The sequence below is a fragment of the Lissotriton vulgaris genome, chromosome 2_1, assembly GCF_964263255.1.
Source record: "Lissotriton vulgaris chromosome 2_1, aLisVul1.2, whole genome shotgun sequence".
In the NCBI taxonomy this organism is placed as follows: domain Eukaryota; kingdom Metazoa; phylum Chordata; class Amphibia; order Caudata; family Salamandridae; genus Lissotriton; species Lissotriton vulgaris.
Genome location: NC_141687.1, coordinates 117788267 through 117805550, shown reverse-complemented (window position 1 = coordinate 117805550; position 17284 = coordinate 117788267). Strand labels below are relative to the sequence as shown.

General features: G+C 47.5%; 1 protein-coding gene across 1 annotated transcript in view; it reads left to right on the top strand.

Annotated features, from left to right (window-relative positions):
* LRRC75A (leucine rich repeat containing 75A) overlaps positions 1–17284 on the top strand; it is a 985560-nt gene that overhangs the window by 785117 nt on the left and 183159 nt on the right. The window lies entirely within an intron of this gene.

Here is a 17284-nt window from a genome sequence, read left to right as displayed (position 1 = left end):
CAGCACACTGCCCGCACAAAAGTTAACGGGCATGTAGCCATCCAATCGTACGGCTGTGTGTCGTCTTCCGGGATCCCTCAACCAATAATAAATTGGCAGACCTCTCTCAGCCAATCTACAACAACCGTGTAGTTTAAGAGCATTGTTGTCCAATGAACAATTGACAATAGCCTCCCAGCCAGTCACATGACAAAAGTTCAACAAACCAATCCCTGATTGTCAGAGTACTGACCTATCTAAACCGGTTATGTTTTCTTACACATGATTGAGTGTTTATGGTTGGAGCCGCTGGTTCGGTCCTCGTGCGCAGTGAATACAGTGTTTACCATTGATAAAGCGCAAACTTGGTAGGACTTGCACGTTCAATGCTTGTTAATTAAGAAACTGGGCATTCTTTGTTTCCAAGAGATGGCACCTGTGATAATAACCTTAAGGGGGTGGAAGCAGAAAAAACAAGCGTGTTTGTTACTTGTGGTGATGCGTTCTGCCAATGTAATTGTGTTGTAGCAAGTTGGAATAAGAACACTGCTTCGAGAAGATTATATAAACACCATTAATCCACTCACTTTGGGTGAATATAACGTTTCCCTTAATTCGATGACCTCTGTACCTCAAGGCTTTTGGTTTTCATCTTCAGTTTGTGCACTAGTTCCTTTGATGCTTCTGTATTCTAGAACACTCGTCAACATTCGTTATAGTTGATGGAAACCTTTTGAAAAGGGGCATGTGGCCTTACAGAGTTAAGATTCACTTCCTGCCCTGTCCTTACTAGCATTTTATTTGAATGCCGTCATCAGCGGCGCCTTCAGAGCAGCGAAACCAAAGACTTGGCAGTTTGATTAATGTCTGAGCCGTTTCCTTAAAATTGGAGCCAAGTCATGAAATCAGTAGATGGAAGCAACCGACTCCGAAGAGAACAAGCATTTGCAATGCAATAGGTCTCGCATTTACGCGTTTGAGCTATTGGTATTGTAAATGACAATGCCTTTCATTTATGAAAAATAAAGCATAAATAAAAGCATTGCCATTTACAATGCCAATAGCTCAAACTTGCTTAAATGCGAGACCTATTGCATTGAAAATGCTTGTATTAGCCTGGAACGTTCCACCATCCATAACAATAATATTGGACATGATGTAAAGGACACCAGACACTTTGTTCACTCCTGGTGTTGTTAAGAGCAGGGTTAATGAGCATTTTAAAGTTCTTGTTTAGAAAATTTTACTTCTAATAAATGTAAATGCAATGTTATGATCTAATGCACTAAACAGAGACACTACTATATATAAAGATATTATTGTTGCATGCCAAAAGAGGTTACATAGCATGATGGTAGCCAGGTATGTGGCAATAGATTCCATCATATAGAAGAACAGTGCTGGGCTATTTATAGCATACATTTTGTTAAATTTTTCTATGTAACAAACTGACTCATAATAACTGTCCCCCTCCACCACCCTGCCTAGTTGCCGCTGCTTTACCTATATACCTTATCAGCGTAGGGAAGCAGAGCAGTGAACCCTGTTGGTGCTTAGAATAAAGTGTTTCACATGGAAATCATTACAGTGTATCGAAGACAAGCACCCTTAAACCATTGCCTTGAGCAGTTGCCTAGATGTGGCAAAAATAACTACTATACACATACCTAGAGTGTATGTGTTGGGGGAGGTGGACTACGGGGTAGAGTATCATCGTTGATGCAGTCTTCAAAGCCCTCCACCAAAATATACCATGCCTGTGCAATAAAATGTTTTAAAAGACCGGCTCGTTCCTCCCTGTGCAACATGGAGCTCACAGATCGAAACCAAGACAGCTACTCCTTGGTCCAACTTAAAATAACAGGAGGAAGTAAACGCTTCCAGAGCTGTGTAATATTGGGTTTTGCTAGAAAAAGAACCAGGTAGGAGAACTTGGCGCAGGGTTTCTCCCACTTAAGGCGAGGGAATACGCCCAATCGTACCCAATCTGGGTAATTTATTAGTACAGAGCCCATCGTGGTCAACAATACCTCGACAACTCTTTGCCAGTATGAACGGAGTGTGGGGCAAGACCAAAGCATATGAAACAGATCAGCATCTACTTACATACAGCGAGGACATGCAACTGCAGCTCCTGGGTATATTTTGATAATGTGAGCAAGCCCAAGGTAGGCTCTGTTCAGAACACTAAATTAAATATAAATTGAATATTAAATTGAATATACTTGAAACAGCAAGCGTGGGATATTGCAATATATTAGCCCAGTCCACATCATGCAGAAGTTTGGCCATGCCAGTCTCCCAGTTAGTACGGAAAGACGCCCTATAGTGGTCCCCATTTTGGAGGAAAGCTCTGTTCCCACAAGTCCTATGGTACAGAGCATCTGGTACACTTCATGTGGGGTTTTGCTAGGTGGTTGACATGAAATAGGGCATTAAATGATTGTTTAAGGTGTTCGTAATAAAGGAATTGGCCCAGGTGAAGACTCTAGTCTGCCATAAGAGTTGGAAATCTAGTTGCTCACTGTCAACAAACAAATCTCCCAATTTAGAGAGGCCTTCAACATGCCCCGGATGGACTTTCCCTGAGCAAAACCATTCTGTGAAAGTGGGGAGGCCTAGCAATAATGCTGGAGTCTAGAGTTTCTTCGTGTTAGTGAGTTTATGGATTCTAGTAGGGTCAGAGAAAGCCAGGTGGAATAACTTCTGGTAATTTGGGGTAGAAAAAGTGAGTAGGGCAAAAGCCCTCCTCAAATTCTTTACAGTTAAACCCCATTTTATCCAGGGGCAGCCATACAGCCAAAAAAGCACACATTGGAGCTATGCAGCTAAAAATGGCATTCTAAGTCCAGACGGGCTAGTCCACCCTCTGTACTGAGTGGCTTTAGAGTGAAAAGAGCTACCCAGGCGCACCCACAAAATGTATTTTTCACTCTTGTCTGGCAAAGTTATATTGGTGCAAAATAGTGCAGAAGTTCAATCCTTGCTTTTTGAAAATGTCTGCGCAAAAACAACACGAACGCCAGCGCTGATGGCACCTTCCCGGCGCTCAACGCCCATAGGGCTCAAAGGGCTTCAGCCCTCCTTCCCCGCCCACCCCCGTCGTGTGTGTCAGCCTTGGCTGAGACAGCTTCCCGGGCACACACAGAGACAGTTTTTGAGCAGGTGCACCCGAGTACTTCACAGGTTTTAAAAAGACCATTTAGGTGTTAACGAGGCTCTGTTGTCCTTTCACCCCTTCATCTCCACTCTGGAAGAATTAGCCCCCCCCCCAAAAAAAATTAGTAGCCCCCCCCTCGAACTTTGGCTCTACTTGCGCCTCTGGTACCTTCCAACCACTGAGCGGGTCCATTCTCGTGAGTTGGGGGCCCTTATCGTGGAGATGCGGACAAAGCCCTGCCCGTACCTGTGTAGCGTGGAGGAGCAGTGGTGTAACAAAACTTGCGCCCCCCCCCCCCCCCCCCCCACCAAATCAGGAGCGCTCAGGCTCGTGCACAGTGCCTAAGCGCTCCCCACCCAAGAGTGTCCGCCACCACCTCCCGCCACTGAGAAAGAGAACCGTATCTAGAACATTCCAGCCCTCCTGCCAGAGGGAGAGCGCCACAGGAAAGCAGAGACTAGAGCTGTTCTGCAGAGGAAACCTCAAATCCTTTCTCTTTCTAAGCCAGGAGCCCGGAGGTATCACCTTCAAGTATTGAACAGAGGAGATGAATAATTGAGCATTGCTTGTTATTCAGGAGCTTCCGGCGAGATGTGAAGGAAGCTGTGGGACAGAATACCACACGCAGCAGGAAGTGATTAAAGAGAGGGGGAGCTGCCTTATTCACCCAGCTGCAGCTCTGGCTTCTAAGTGCACTGTCAGCGTGTGCTGTAAGCTGAGCTCTCAGAGAACTTGAATTCAGAGCGCAGCCTACCACGTGCACACGGAACAGACGCCAAACCCATGACGACGCACACTGCGGTCTCTGTTATGAGTTGTGTGCTACTGATGGGGAGTGTACATGCGGTAGCACTCCGCCTGTACTGTGAAATTATGTACTTAACCCCATGGAATGAGGAATTGCTGTGATGATTCAAGGTAATGTTAAAGGTTACTTTGATAAAGATGGGGTTCATTTATGACCAGTAGGGATGGATCTCTTCCTCTTGGATTTGCAGGAGGCCCTGGAGATGAGAGGTTGCAGGTGAGAATAGAGCTGTTTTGGTGGGGGGCTCTGGCGATGACGGGGGACGCCTCCCGAGCTGTGGTGGAGTTACAGGGCGTTCTGGATGCAGATGGGTACAGAAGGGTACCTCTGAGGGGCACAATAGGGGCGCCAGAACCAAATACCAGGAGCCACATTGTAGGTTCCTGGAAAGACGCGTTGGCGCCCCGTTAGTCCTACGGGCGGTAGTGGGCATGAGGAACCGGGGGCTTGCCTTGCTACGCTCCACCCTGAAAGGGGCGTGCGTAATAAGGGACCAATGTATCACCTGATCCGGCAAAGAGGATCACCCCATAAGTTGTAGCACTGATTGAGTTCTCTACACAGTGCTTGGCTCATCGGGCGGGTGGGGCAGCGTAGGTTGGTGACTGCTGGCTGCCCTTGGAACGCCCGTAAGATAACCCACCATATTGCACACTTTTGTATGGAATAAACCTGCAGCAATATTTTCCCAAACAAACTTGTGTTGTGTATTTATTCATCATCATGCAGGCTCTGTTGTATTGAGTGGTGGGGTGTGTTGCCAATAATGGCGCTATCCAAATTCCATTGGGTTTAAGTAGGGCTGGGCTGGGATTGCAAATCAGTCCTGGCAATTACGTCTTGACTCAAACCACAGGAGCGGATAGCGGGCCTGTTCCCTCTGTCATCCCTTGTTGAGCAGTTCCAAGGGTCAGCATAGCAGCCGCCCCAGGCCTAAGGGTGCAGTGACCATAGACGACGATCCTAATTCTTTTACGCCATGAAGCTGCTCCGGCGAGGTTGTGTGGCTATCTCACTCCTGTACCCTATGCAGCCAGGGGCGGGGGGGTTTGACAGGAACACTGCTCCTCTGCTTTTGTTACAAGAGGCTGATTTTTTATCACCTTGCTGGAACAAGACTGGCCTTCCTCCTTCCGGCCCACCGGGGAAACGCCTGGTGCCGGCTGCGGCCAGTCCGGTCCTGGGTTTAACATTCCCACGTACCACGTGCTCGGAGTAGGAAGTAAATATGAGCTGGGGATTTTGTACAGTGCCGGCTGGAGATGGAAAGGGAGGTGTCCTGGCAGGGGAAAGCATTGCATCCCCCTCCACTCCTAGCAAAGAAAGATGCAGATGGGGCCGAGTGATGAGGCTTGGCTGCTGTTGCCACCAAAGCCTCAAGCTTTTTTAATAGCAGGTAAAATTGCGTCTGGTGCTCATGATGCACCCAGGAAATCTGGGTGCAAAAATCCTGGGCCATTCGTGAACAATCAGAGTGTAACTCCATACAGCTCTCCGACTCGTAATTAAGGCCTTTATGCTGATTTCCAGGTTGGGGTAAATCCTGTACTAAGGGGCCGATTATGATTGCGGTGAATCCGCATCCTCCGGGCCAGCGGAAGCCACCGCCGGCCCGGAGGATGCGGATTCACCGCTGCGGTGATTGTAAAGACCCCCGCCAGATTAGGATGACTGGGGGGGTCATCGGCAGACGGGAAGACCATCCGCCGCTTTTCCGCCGTGGTCGCCTTCCGACCGCAGCGGAAAAGCTCTAATATGGTGGCGGTGTCTACCAGACACCCCCAGCCATATTAGGATTTGCTTTGAGACATGCCTTTCCGCGGCGGAAATGCTGCCACGAAAAGGCATACGGTCTTTTCTTTGGGGGCCCGTTGAGGGCCCCTAGGGTGAAGGGGGGGTGAGGGTGCACATGGGGGGTACCATGCCTTTGCATGCACAAAGCGGCAGGCACTGCGCGGTGCCTGCCGCTTTGCGCATGCAAAGGGAAAACATGCATTTTTAACCTCGCGGCGGGTGCTGCTTCAAGCAGCACCCGTCGCAATGTTAAGTATACGGGATGTGAACGCCAAAGTGGAGGTCACATCCTAATTCCGAGGGAGGGAATGCCGCTGCCCCTGCAGATGGTCCCTCCACCTCGGGGGTGGCGGACGGACGGACGTCCGCAATCCTAATTGGCCTCTTAGTATTGATTTACGCTGTGGTGTAAATCCTGTACTTAGTACGATCTAAGTTTTGGCATAGTGGTGCTATAGTGACATTGTGCAAAAACTACTGGAGTTTCTTTAAAGAAAAGCCCTATATTCGGAACCCGCACATATCCTTACTCCATTTCACACCAAGATACCACTCTCCAAGATTCTGAACTTTAACAGTTGCGGTAACATAACTGGACGTACCCAAAGCCTCATCACACACGTTTTCTACCTTTTAAAAGCAGGTGTAAAATGCATGCAGTACTGGGCACATATTCAAGGAACCACATTTGGGAATAGGTCTCGTATTTCCCAGGACCCAGTAACTTGTGACGTGTACTGACTATGGTGGAGATATTGGTGGGTGTTGGTGAATCCAGCTCTCGTATCTAACCCTTTTGTTACTTGCCACCGTGCAATGAAGGCCTTTAGTGTGATGGTGACGCCTTCATCTGTATTATGCAAATACTGCCGGCCATCTTGGAACGCGATGGCCTTCTTCGTCGATGACAGAGTGGTGATTCAACACCTGGTGTAAGAATGGCCACAGGGCCGCAGCTGGATAAGGCAGCACGTCAGCAAGAGCTGCTCTGAAGCCCTGCGTCCATCCCTCCGTTTTGCCACCATGAGTAGGTTCCTGATGGTACACTCGTCATCTAGGTGGGCGGGCTCCTATTCTTAATCTTGACTCAAACCACAAGAGCGGACAGCGGGCCTCTTCCCTCTGTCATCCCTGTTGATCAGATCCAAGGGTCAGCATAGCAGCCGCCCCAGGCCCAAGGGTGCAGTGACCGTACACGACGATCCTCATTCTTTTACGCCATGAAGCTGCTCCGGCGAGGTTGTGTGGCTATCTCACTCCTGTACCCTATGCAGCTGCAGCATGCACCCCATATACACTCCACCACCATGCCGCTACTCCAGTAAGGCCAGTATGAGCCCCCTGTGGCTCATGCAAGTGCTCTAATAATACGTATTTGAGTCCCTCCCCCCGGTACCCCCATTTACTTGCTTTGGTAAGGGTCTTTGAGCCCTTATACCATAAGCAGTTGGTCTGGTATGTCCCGTGTGAGCTCCTCGCCCTCCTGTATCACTATGCTGTATGTCTAGTAGCGCGTTTGATAGTCCCTGTGCCCGTGTCCTTCCTTGTGGCTGCTCCCCTAAAACCTCTGAGGGCCTCAGCCCCTGTATCCCCATGATGCTGCGGTGGCTCTGGTAAGACCTGTGCGACCACATTACCCCTCAAAGATGCTCCAGTAAGACTGGTGTTGGCATGCCACCCCTAAGCCACCATGAAGTTGCATAGGTTAGGGCCCCAACTTCACCAGTGCAGAACCGTACATGGCATACATTCCCACCCTGGGAAGCCACACTCTGATGTTCAATTACTTTTCACAAGTTTGGAGCTGATTGTCCCCCCCTCTTCCCAGTTACTCCAGCAAACGCGGCAAAGAATTCTACATTTGCACCTCTCAGCAATCATTCTGGGAACTCCCGACACGCGCATACAAGGAACAGTTTTCAGCTATAAATATAGGTTTATGCAGTTCATAATGAGAATTCTAGATGGGTTTGTAATATCTCTGAAAATTGCTTCACTGCATTTCATTTTTATTCGTGTTTGGGAATAATGTATTGCTGATATATATATTCTTATTGTATCAATGCATTAGAATGTGGATTTTATTATGTGTATATTGTATGGCTTGTGTCTATAAGCTAATGCAATAAATATGATAGGATTTATGGCTAAAAATGGCTTTGTGAATCAGACCTCATGATGTAACGCCCACTCACTCCACTCTGGGTCGGAAATATCTGGTAGAGCCGCGTCCTCATAGTGAGCCTGAAGTGTGTCTGGTTGTAACAGTCAAACTGAGCACTGACTAAGCTGGTACATTTCAAAAATACAGCTGAGGCTCTCTGGGCAAACAACACACACGTTTTTGGATGACCAAATAAAGCAAGCATATCCAAAGCCAAATGGTCCACCCGTGGCAACCTGGTGTGATTAATTATTTATTTATATTGTTTTATTGCAAGCATATGCCACAAAAATAAATTGGTTAAAAAAAGAAAACAAGGTGGTGACCATGTGCTTGCAATAAATATTGCAAGAAAATGTTTAATTTTAAAAACACATTTACTGTTGCATATAATTTTAATAAAATGGTATGGGTGTTTCCTAGCACACAGCTGTTAGTAGAACAGATACAGAACCCCTTTTGAGTTTTAAAGCACAACACAATAAAGCATGATTCTTATTGCCATAAAGGTCAAGGTACTGTTGACTTTAAATAACTGTAACCTTAAGTTTAAACGCACGAGTGACTAAAATAAGGAAAACAAATGAAAAGTATAAATAAAAAGCTTTGGCAGAGTACAGTATTCGTCCACTTGGCCTGGGCTGAAGTGCACTTCTTTTTCAAACAGATGTGCACATGTGATCAGGTAACATTCAGTTCAAGAGAGCCAATTATTGGAGTAGACTGACTCCTTGCCCCATGTTGTTTGCTGTGGTGGGCCGAATCAAAATTGGAATTACGCTAAACAGACCAGTGAATGAAGAGAAATGTCCCAAAGGACCTTTATGTATGTCTATGTGTTTTTATATTTGAAGATTGCTTTATTACATGAGGCAGGAGAAGCGTCTAGAACTGCCACTGAGACCAAGCCTAAAACATGTACCCATTTAAATCTCTTTATGTTCGGGGTGGTTGTGAGCAGGTCGTCTGCTTTGCAGACCCCACACCAGTGGTTAATTTGTAAAATAAAAAGTGTCGGGGCTCTCCTCAGGAAGTAGCGCTAACAGAAGAAATGTGCTGGTGCAAATTGCCTCCTGACTAGAGCCCTGGCACTTATTATTCTGGGGAGGACTTGGCCTAATGGCTCAAGCTGCCAATTTTGGAGCTGGGGTACGAGGTTCGAGTCTCGGCATTGCTCAACATCCTGTGATTTTGTGGAAAATCATGTGCCTTTCAAATGAGTGTGCCACTAACTGGTGCTATCAGCACCGGTGCTGAGGATTAGGTGCCGGTGCTGAGCACCGGAGAGCACCTGCTCAAATTAAGCACTGCCCCACACAACGAGAACTCACATCTTTTAAAATGGGTGTGTCAAATAAAAGTGTTCACATCTCTATGCATTCACGGTTTTGGAAACAAGTCTCGATAAGCACCTGGTGGACGAGGGTGTTAAGCGATCACAGTCATGTTTCTGTTCACCGGTGCAGTCCAGTGAATTTCTGGCAGTCTGTAGTTGTCAGCACACATACATACTGTGAACGTTATCAAGAGCACATTAGGCAGCGTCTGTAAGTCAATGTAGACGTTTGCTTAAAATAGATCACTACGTTTATGGGCTTCGAAAATGCATCTCTAATATGTGTGAGGTGTTTTACGTAGCGCTACCATGCTTTCACGTGGATGCTTCTGAGCGCTTTGAGACTCTGCAAGTCTGCAGAAATTCCAAAGCACAGTGGTATTCATAGAGTCAGAGTGAGCATTTTACACCGATGGTGCTCTCTGGGAGATGATCATAACTGGGTTCACTGCATTGCCCCTTGTGGCCCACCTGGTGACAATGACTGTTGTGTAGCGCAGACTCTGTGCTGAGTTATGTCGAGGGGTATGTGTGAGTTTGTTTGTGGGTGAGTGCCCATAAGGGGGTCCTGAGTTGGGGCTGGAGCCATTGTGGCTTTATCACAGTCCTTTCTAGTGGGTCATACATGTATTTAGACTACATGCTCATCCAATTCTAGGCCTCTCTGCTGAGCACACAGAGCAATGGTCACAAATGCACCATTGCATGTGAAGGAGATATGAATAGCTGTTGAAGTATTGACAGCATCAAAGGACGAGGACCTTAATAGGACAGAGAGAGTGTGGGTCTGGTGAAAGGGGGAGATGCAAGGAAGTACATGCAGCAGGGCAGAGAGAAAACACTGTGATGAAGAGGAAGGACTTGACTTCTGGCGCGCAGAGGAAGGCTTTCAAAAGGATGTTGGGAGAAAATGGGTATAAATGTCAAACAGCGCAAGAGACCGAAGAGTGAAGGGGAGAACAGGGGCAATTGAGACCCTCCAAAGATCGCACACCTTAGTAATGTTTAATTCACAGCCCCGTATATTCAGAATTTAAATATATTCAATTCTAATTGTTCACAACAAATTAATTGTTCCTACGGTACCTGTTACTGCTAACAAGCATACCCCCCAAACCCCCACACCCTTTTCATCCCATAAAATGCACTGCGCACAGCCCTAACTACCTCACAGTTTACAGACTTTCAGCCCGGGAGCTGTCGACGTTTTTATAATGGTGTGGTACGGGAATATCATCGTCGGAATATTATATCCCCTAACATATTTGTGGCCTAAAACTCGTTTACAAAAATATCGTCCCTTAGGAGGAAAAATAAAAATCTACACCAATGCGGCAATCTTTTTGTAAATGATATATAAGCCCCCGTTTTTATTGCCTTATTCTGACATACAAATAAAGAAATGCTCTTTACAATAGGAGGCACGCGTTCAAAGAAGGCCGATGGCCTGCGTCAAACTGAAATGCGTGCAGGACGTCACAGGTCACAGGTCACAAAGCGCCATTTGCTGAGAGCCCGAGGTTGCCCGACCCCGGATGCACGCAGCGTGATAGATTCGTTCGCCTTCGCACGCACACAGGCTTCCGGCATTTACAGCCATTTAACGCTCTTTCTTCGAGCACACCCTCTTGTAGGGACACAGCGGGTATTGTAAGGTGCTGTTAAATCATTTGTTTCTGTAATTACGATTGATTCCATGAAAAGCACTGGGTTCATTATTCATGCTATAGGCGAGAGAGCTCATTTGAATGGAGGCTGCTGACACGTGCAGCTGTTTGTAATGGACGGCAGTGGGAATGGCCTGACCCGGTGTGTTTGTCACCCAACCCCTGGGACTTTAGCTCCAGTCACCTCTGAACTGAAAGGCACCACTGCCCTCCGCTCCAGAAGCCAGATCGGTGCCGCCTGTCAGCTTCTGGGAGACTAATGAGATCATGTCAGAAGACTGCTGAGAAATTGACTTAGCATAATGGGATCCGACTGCGTCAGCGATGGAGCCTGGAGAAGCGCAGATGGAAGAGTGCAGTCATGCGCCATTGGTGGTGAGAGGGCGCGAGTCCTGAGTTGGTGGCATGGCTGTGGATGCAAGGACTGGGCTAGGGGCGTAGCGATGTATGCCCGCGAGTCCTGGAGGTGCCCTAGCTAGCGGTCTGAGTCCTGAGCTGGTGGTGTGGCGGTGTATGCACGCAAGTCCTGGAGGTGGCCTGGCGGTCTGAGTCCTGAGCTGGTGGCATGGCGGTCTATGGATGCAAGGGTTGGGCTAGGGGCCTAGCGGTGTATGCACGCGAGTCCTGGCGGTTTAAGTTCTGACCTGGTGGCATGGCGGTGTCTCATGCAAGTCCCAAAGGAGCCCTGGCGGTCTGAGTCCTGAGCTGGTGGTGTGGAAATCTCCTAAGGTGAGTCCTAGCGGTGCCCTGCCGGTCTGAGTCCTGAGATGGCGGTGTATGCATGTGAGTCCTGAAGGTGGCCTGGTGGTCTGAGCCCTGAGCTGGTAGTGTGGTGGTATATGCACGTGAGTCCTGGTGGTGCCCTGGCTGTCTTGAGTCCTGAGCTGGTGGTGTGGCGGTGTTCTCATGCGTGTTCTGGAGGTGCCCTGGCGGTCTGAGTCCTGAGCTGGTGGTGTGGCGGTGTATGCACGCGAGTCCTGGTGGTGCCCTCGCGGTCTGAGTCCTGAGCTGGTGATGTGGCGGTGTACACAAGCGAGTCATAGAGGTGGCCTGGTGGTCTATGAGTCCTGAATTACAGATGTGGCAGCAGTCAAGGCGGCAAAGAGATCAGTGGGGGCTGGAGACGTTGCAAGACCCCAGCACAGTGGTGGATACCTCATTAGCACCAGCTCTGAGAGCTGGTTCTGTCTGAATCTATCACCTCTGAGCCACACACATTGGACAGGAAGAAAAATCAATGGAACATCTGCAAATAAACAGTAAATTGAGTGATGTTGCGTGCAGCTTTCACATCGATCAAGGAGTTCAGTTTAAGCCCTCAGGAAGCTGGTGGGTATTACTTACTGTACCAAAGTCCAAACAGGATATATTTTGTTAGCGCCAAGACGCCTGCGGGCAATTACGTGCTTTAGAAATTTTAAATCATATCAAAATCAATCACATTTTCTGAAACAGCAGAAGCCTCAGTATCGGGAAACTATGGCCTCTGACCCTGCCTAGGTACAAATACACCTGACTTTGACTAACCGCAACAGTCAGTCCAAAATAGGCTCCTAATGAACTGTCTTTGCAAGTTAATTAGGAGCCACCTTAGGCTTTAGAGTGGACTTCTGCTTCAATTATTGAAACAGTCAACACCCTAACAGGGACTGGTGACAAGAAAATGTCATACTAGCTGGAGGCTGGCCACCTCTGTTCTCTGGCTTGTCCAAGCCAACCCAATTAGGGAACTATTCCCGCTGGAAGATCACAGAAAGAAAGAAGCTAAAGTCTTAGGTAACATATAAATTATGCTGTTGGTGTACCAGAGGCACATATAGGCAGTTAGAGAAAGATCCGAATTGTTATGTTAATTTAATCTATATCGTGCATGAAACACCCTGGGAGGGGTATGCCGGCGCAACGCAGATCACAGGCAAATCACGAAACTACTATGCTGAAAATAGCTTAACCTCTTCCATGCTCATGACGAGCTCGGCTCGTCATGAGGCACAGTGCAGCTGCACTCATGACGAGCTGAGCTCTTCATCACCGTTGGAACGTTCGCACGCGGGGATAATTACCCCGCGGTGCTGAACGTTCGAAAACGGGTGTGGTTGTGACGAACTCCGCTCATCATGAGTGCAGCTGCACTGTGCCTCATGACGAGCCGAGCTCGTCACAAGCACAGCGGCGCCGCATGGGGCCGCTCTCCCCCCCGCACAGCGGGGGGAAAACACCCCGCAGAGAAGGGGTTAAGGAGTTTCCTGAACTTAAAATGATCATTGCCCTTTCGAATGTGAAGCAGTAATGCATTCCAGTACAGAAGGGCTACGGAAGAAAAGGAAGGGCCTTCCCTCTGGCACATTGACATTTGTGTACATTTTTTTTATGTCCCCCTCTCCAACAAAGTAGTTTGAGTCAGATGTACATATAATTTTTCCGTTTGCAAATGGCCCGATAAGCAGCATTTTGTGTCTGGAAACATGGTTTTTCAAATGTACTAAATGCAATTCGATAACTTGCTTCTGAAACTCATTTTGTCCTTGCGATTCCGTGTTTGGAAAGGGCGTGTATGGCAGCCCTTCCAAATATCGAATTGGTATGGTATGTATTACTATTTTGCTACCAAATCCCAGTCGTAAAACAGTAATACTTTACCACCACTTTCTATACATTGTATTTTGCTATGTAATATTTATAGTGTTTGTGATGGGATGTATATTCTGCTTTTATGACATGCTGTCGAATAAAGCTTTGAAATTGGATTGGACTTTACCACCACCACCACCATGGCGGTAAGCCAGTCACAAAGGGTAAGGGGTGCCCTTCCCCCTTGAGAATGTAAATAGTTTTTAAGAGCAGACATTGGTCCCACAGACTCCTAGAAATGAAACTTCAAGGTCTCATTTTTTTGTATTTAAATGCACCCTCTTTTCCTTTAAGGAAAATGGGCTGCATTAAAAAAATATAGCTTTATTAAAAAGAAATCCCAGCCATGGTGGAATGCTTTGCATTCTAAAGATGGAAAGTGGGGGCAGGTGCCTGATTTTGGAAGGCAATGACTTCCTCAAGTGGGGATCCCAGCGTGAGTAGGACGTCCCACCCCTGGATTGAATCTGAACATGAAGAGCCATTTGCAGCATTGTATCCTGACTCCTAGCGGCACGCCTTGGGCAGTGATTATGTCTGATAGACAACGAGGACAAGTTAGTGACCTACATTTTTAACCTTATGTGAAACAGGAAGGTATTGTCTTAAAAGTGCTAGGGGAGAAAGTGAGGACAAAGAGGATCTTTTTCACTCTTAAAATGATGCTGTGTCATGCTGTTTTTAAGCTTAAGCGACTTTCTTTCATCTTGATTTAAATTTTTACAATACCTCTTGCAGCTCTTATAACCCTGAGGTGTACCTAAATAACCTAATGTTTATTTGTGTGTTGTCTCTGTAAGATGGTACTCCGACCATAGTGTTTGTAGCAGGTGAAATCGAGGCATTAAGATTACTGTAAAGAGGGCTGGAGATAAGGGAAGGGTCGTGAGATAACCCAAGGGGAGAAAGCGCCCCTGGATAGGTAGGGACCCAGCATCTCTGTAGGCAAGCCAACAAAAATGAAGTGAATCCGTTCATGGCATTCTAGCACTGCGTCAATCCTTTTAGACAACCTCTCTAACAAGCTAGGGTGCTCATTGGTACTGGAAAGCGTAGAGAGATCGAGCATCACCAGGAGCCATCCCAGACCCATAGTCATAAAGCAGAAGCCATCTTCCCAAAAACCAAGCAAGGCACTGTCACGGTAGTGGCAAACCCCTGGTTGAATGCTGGACAGACGGTAGTGCCTATCAAGATGTGGCTGAAGTTGAGTCACCGCCACCTTTCCTAAGATCTCATCTAAAACTGGACGATTCTAGTTGGCTGACATGAAGGAGTTTACAGAGGAGGAGTGGGTACCCATCACTTTAATGGGGGTGGGATGCTGTAGAGAACAAAAAGGGTTTATAGCAAGCATCAATTGTATACGCCAAAGTATTCTAGTTGAAAAAATTCCACAGACGTAACCACATGTAATGTTTCACAAACAGACCAAATATATTTATGATTTTAATGATATCTATAACTCATTTTGTTTGATATATATTCATAAATTTCTTTTTTTAGTCATTTAATTTTTTTAAAAATTGAAAACAGTACAGTGTCAATAAATATAAACAAAAAATAGGAAATTCTAAATCTTTACAGCCTTTGATCAGAGGCGCACTGCACGACTGGGCCAGGATGCTGGTGATGGAGCATTGGCTCAAGATCACACAGTGCGGGGTAGCCAAAGCACTGGGCCAAGATTCCATAGTAAATGATGCAACTTTCCTGAACACTACTCAATGTGCAAAGTTCTGATAATATCACCTCTGTTCTGGAGATTCTTTATCATGAAAATGAACTTTCACTGGGCCTCCTCATTTGAAGGCGTGTGGCTGCATGCAGATTTGAGAGGGAATGGTCGTTGAACAACCAGTAATAAGGCTTGGGGCTTCCTTTGGAGAGTGCTTGAAATTTGATGGTGTAGGGCGCAAGCAGAGTAGGGTTTTATACACTGGGCGAAAAACTATCGATTGACCCACTGCGCTCGTGCCTACTTACAAATGACTAATTCCAGGTGTGCTGACAGACCTGAGAGCAAGGGGCAAGAGTAGGCAGCACTGGGCCGTCCAGAGGATGGCCTGCTGCTCCCCTGCCTCTTTGGGGGTGCTGTCAGTAGGTGGGTGGGGCCGAGCAGGAAGGCACTGTCAGGCAGCACTGGGCTGACCCATGGTTCATAGTTCACTGTCTGAGGCAGTCATGACGTCAGTAAAAATGCCCAACCCAAAACAGCTCTCTTGAGGTCTTTTACATATGCTTTAGAGCAGATCCCCTTTTCGAGCTATTATCTTGGCATTATCAACAAAAACTTACTCCAGCCTGACCTAAAAGAAGAGACGTTATGTTATGCAGATTTGTAGCGCGCACTATCACCCGGGTATCCTGGCGCTGGGCAGGTGTGACTCTAGTAAACCTAGCGCCTAGGGGGGACACTCGAAAAGACAGGTCTTCGGCTTGAAACCTGGAGATTCTATTTCTCCCTAACTCAGATATGAGCATCTCCGCTGGACCAAGGTCTGAAGAATGAACAAGAAATATCCGGGTTTTACATCCTAAATTCAGTCTGGAGTTCTGATGCAGACTGGTTTCTTGTTATGGCCTTAACTATATAAATGAATGCCCATGGGTGGAGACGCACAGCAGGGGTAGAGTGATGCAGAGCCAAGCAAGACATCTACAATCCTTTTCTTTAGGCGCAATAGTGAGACGAAGTCATGTAAAAGGAACAACTGCAAGGGTGGTGTAGAGACAGGAAGTCTAGGGTGGTGGAACAAAGAATCCAAACCAGGGAGCCTTGGTATCACAACCACAAGGACTCCTCACCCCATCTGTCCAACCCATGCTCCCTCGTGCATTCTGCGTGTCGAGCACTAATCACAAAGCCTGCCGCTTGCATTTCACAGGATATCTGTGAGCCTGGGAGGCTGTGCAGCCAAGAGGACTCATGAGGCTCTGGACTACAGGTCAGTGCGCCAGGCTGTGTTCTATGCTGACTTCAAGGTACTCGGAGCACCAGGCTCCAGGCTTTGTTCTATGCTGACTTCAAGGTACTCGGAGCGCCAGGCTCCAGGCTGTGTTCTATGCTGATTTCAAGGTACTCGGAGCACCAGGCTCCAGGCTGTGTTCTATGCTGACTTCAAGGTACTCGGAGCACCAGGCTCCAGGCTGTGTTCTATGCTGACTTCAAGGTACTCGGAGCACCAGGCTCTAGGCTTTGTTCTATGCTGACTTCAAGGTACTCGGAGCACCAGGCTCTAGGCTTTGTTCTATGCTGACTTCAAGGTACTCGGAGCACCAGGCTCTAGGCTTTGTTCTATGCTGACTTCAAGGTACTCGGAGCACCAGGCTCTAGGCTTTGTTCTACGCTGACTTCAAGGTACTCGGAGCACCAGGCTCTAGGCTTTGTTCTACGCTGACTTCAAGGTACTCGGAGCACCAGGCTCTAGGCTTTGTTCTATGCTGACTTCAAGGTACTCGGAGCACCAGGCTCTAGGCTTTGTTCTATGCTGACTTCAAGGTACTCGGAGCACCAGGCTCCAGGCTGTGTTCTACGCTGACTTCAAGGTACTCGGAGCACTAGGCTCTAGGCTTTGTTCTACGCTGACTTCAAGGTACTCGGAGCACCAGGCTCTAGGCTTTGTTCTATGCTGGCTTCAAGGTACTCAGAGCACCAGGCTCTTGGCTTTGTTCTATGCTGACTTCAAGGTACTCGGAGCACCAGGCTCCAGGCTTTGTTCTATGCTGACTTCAAGGTACTCGG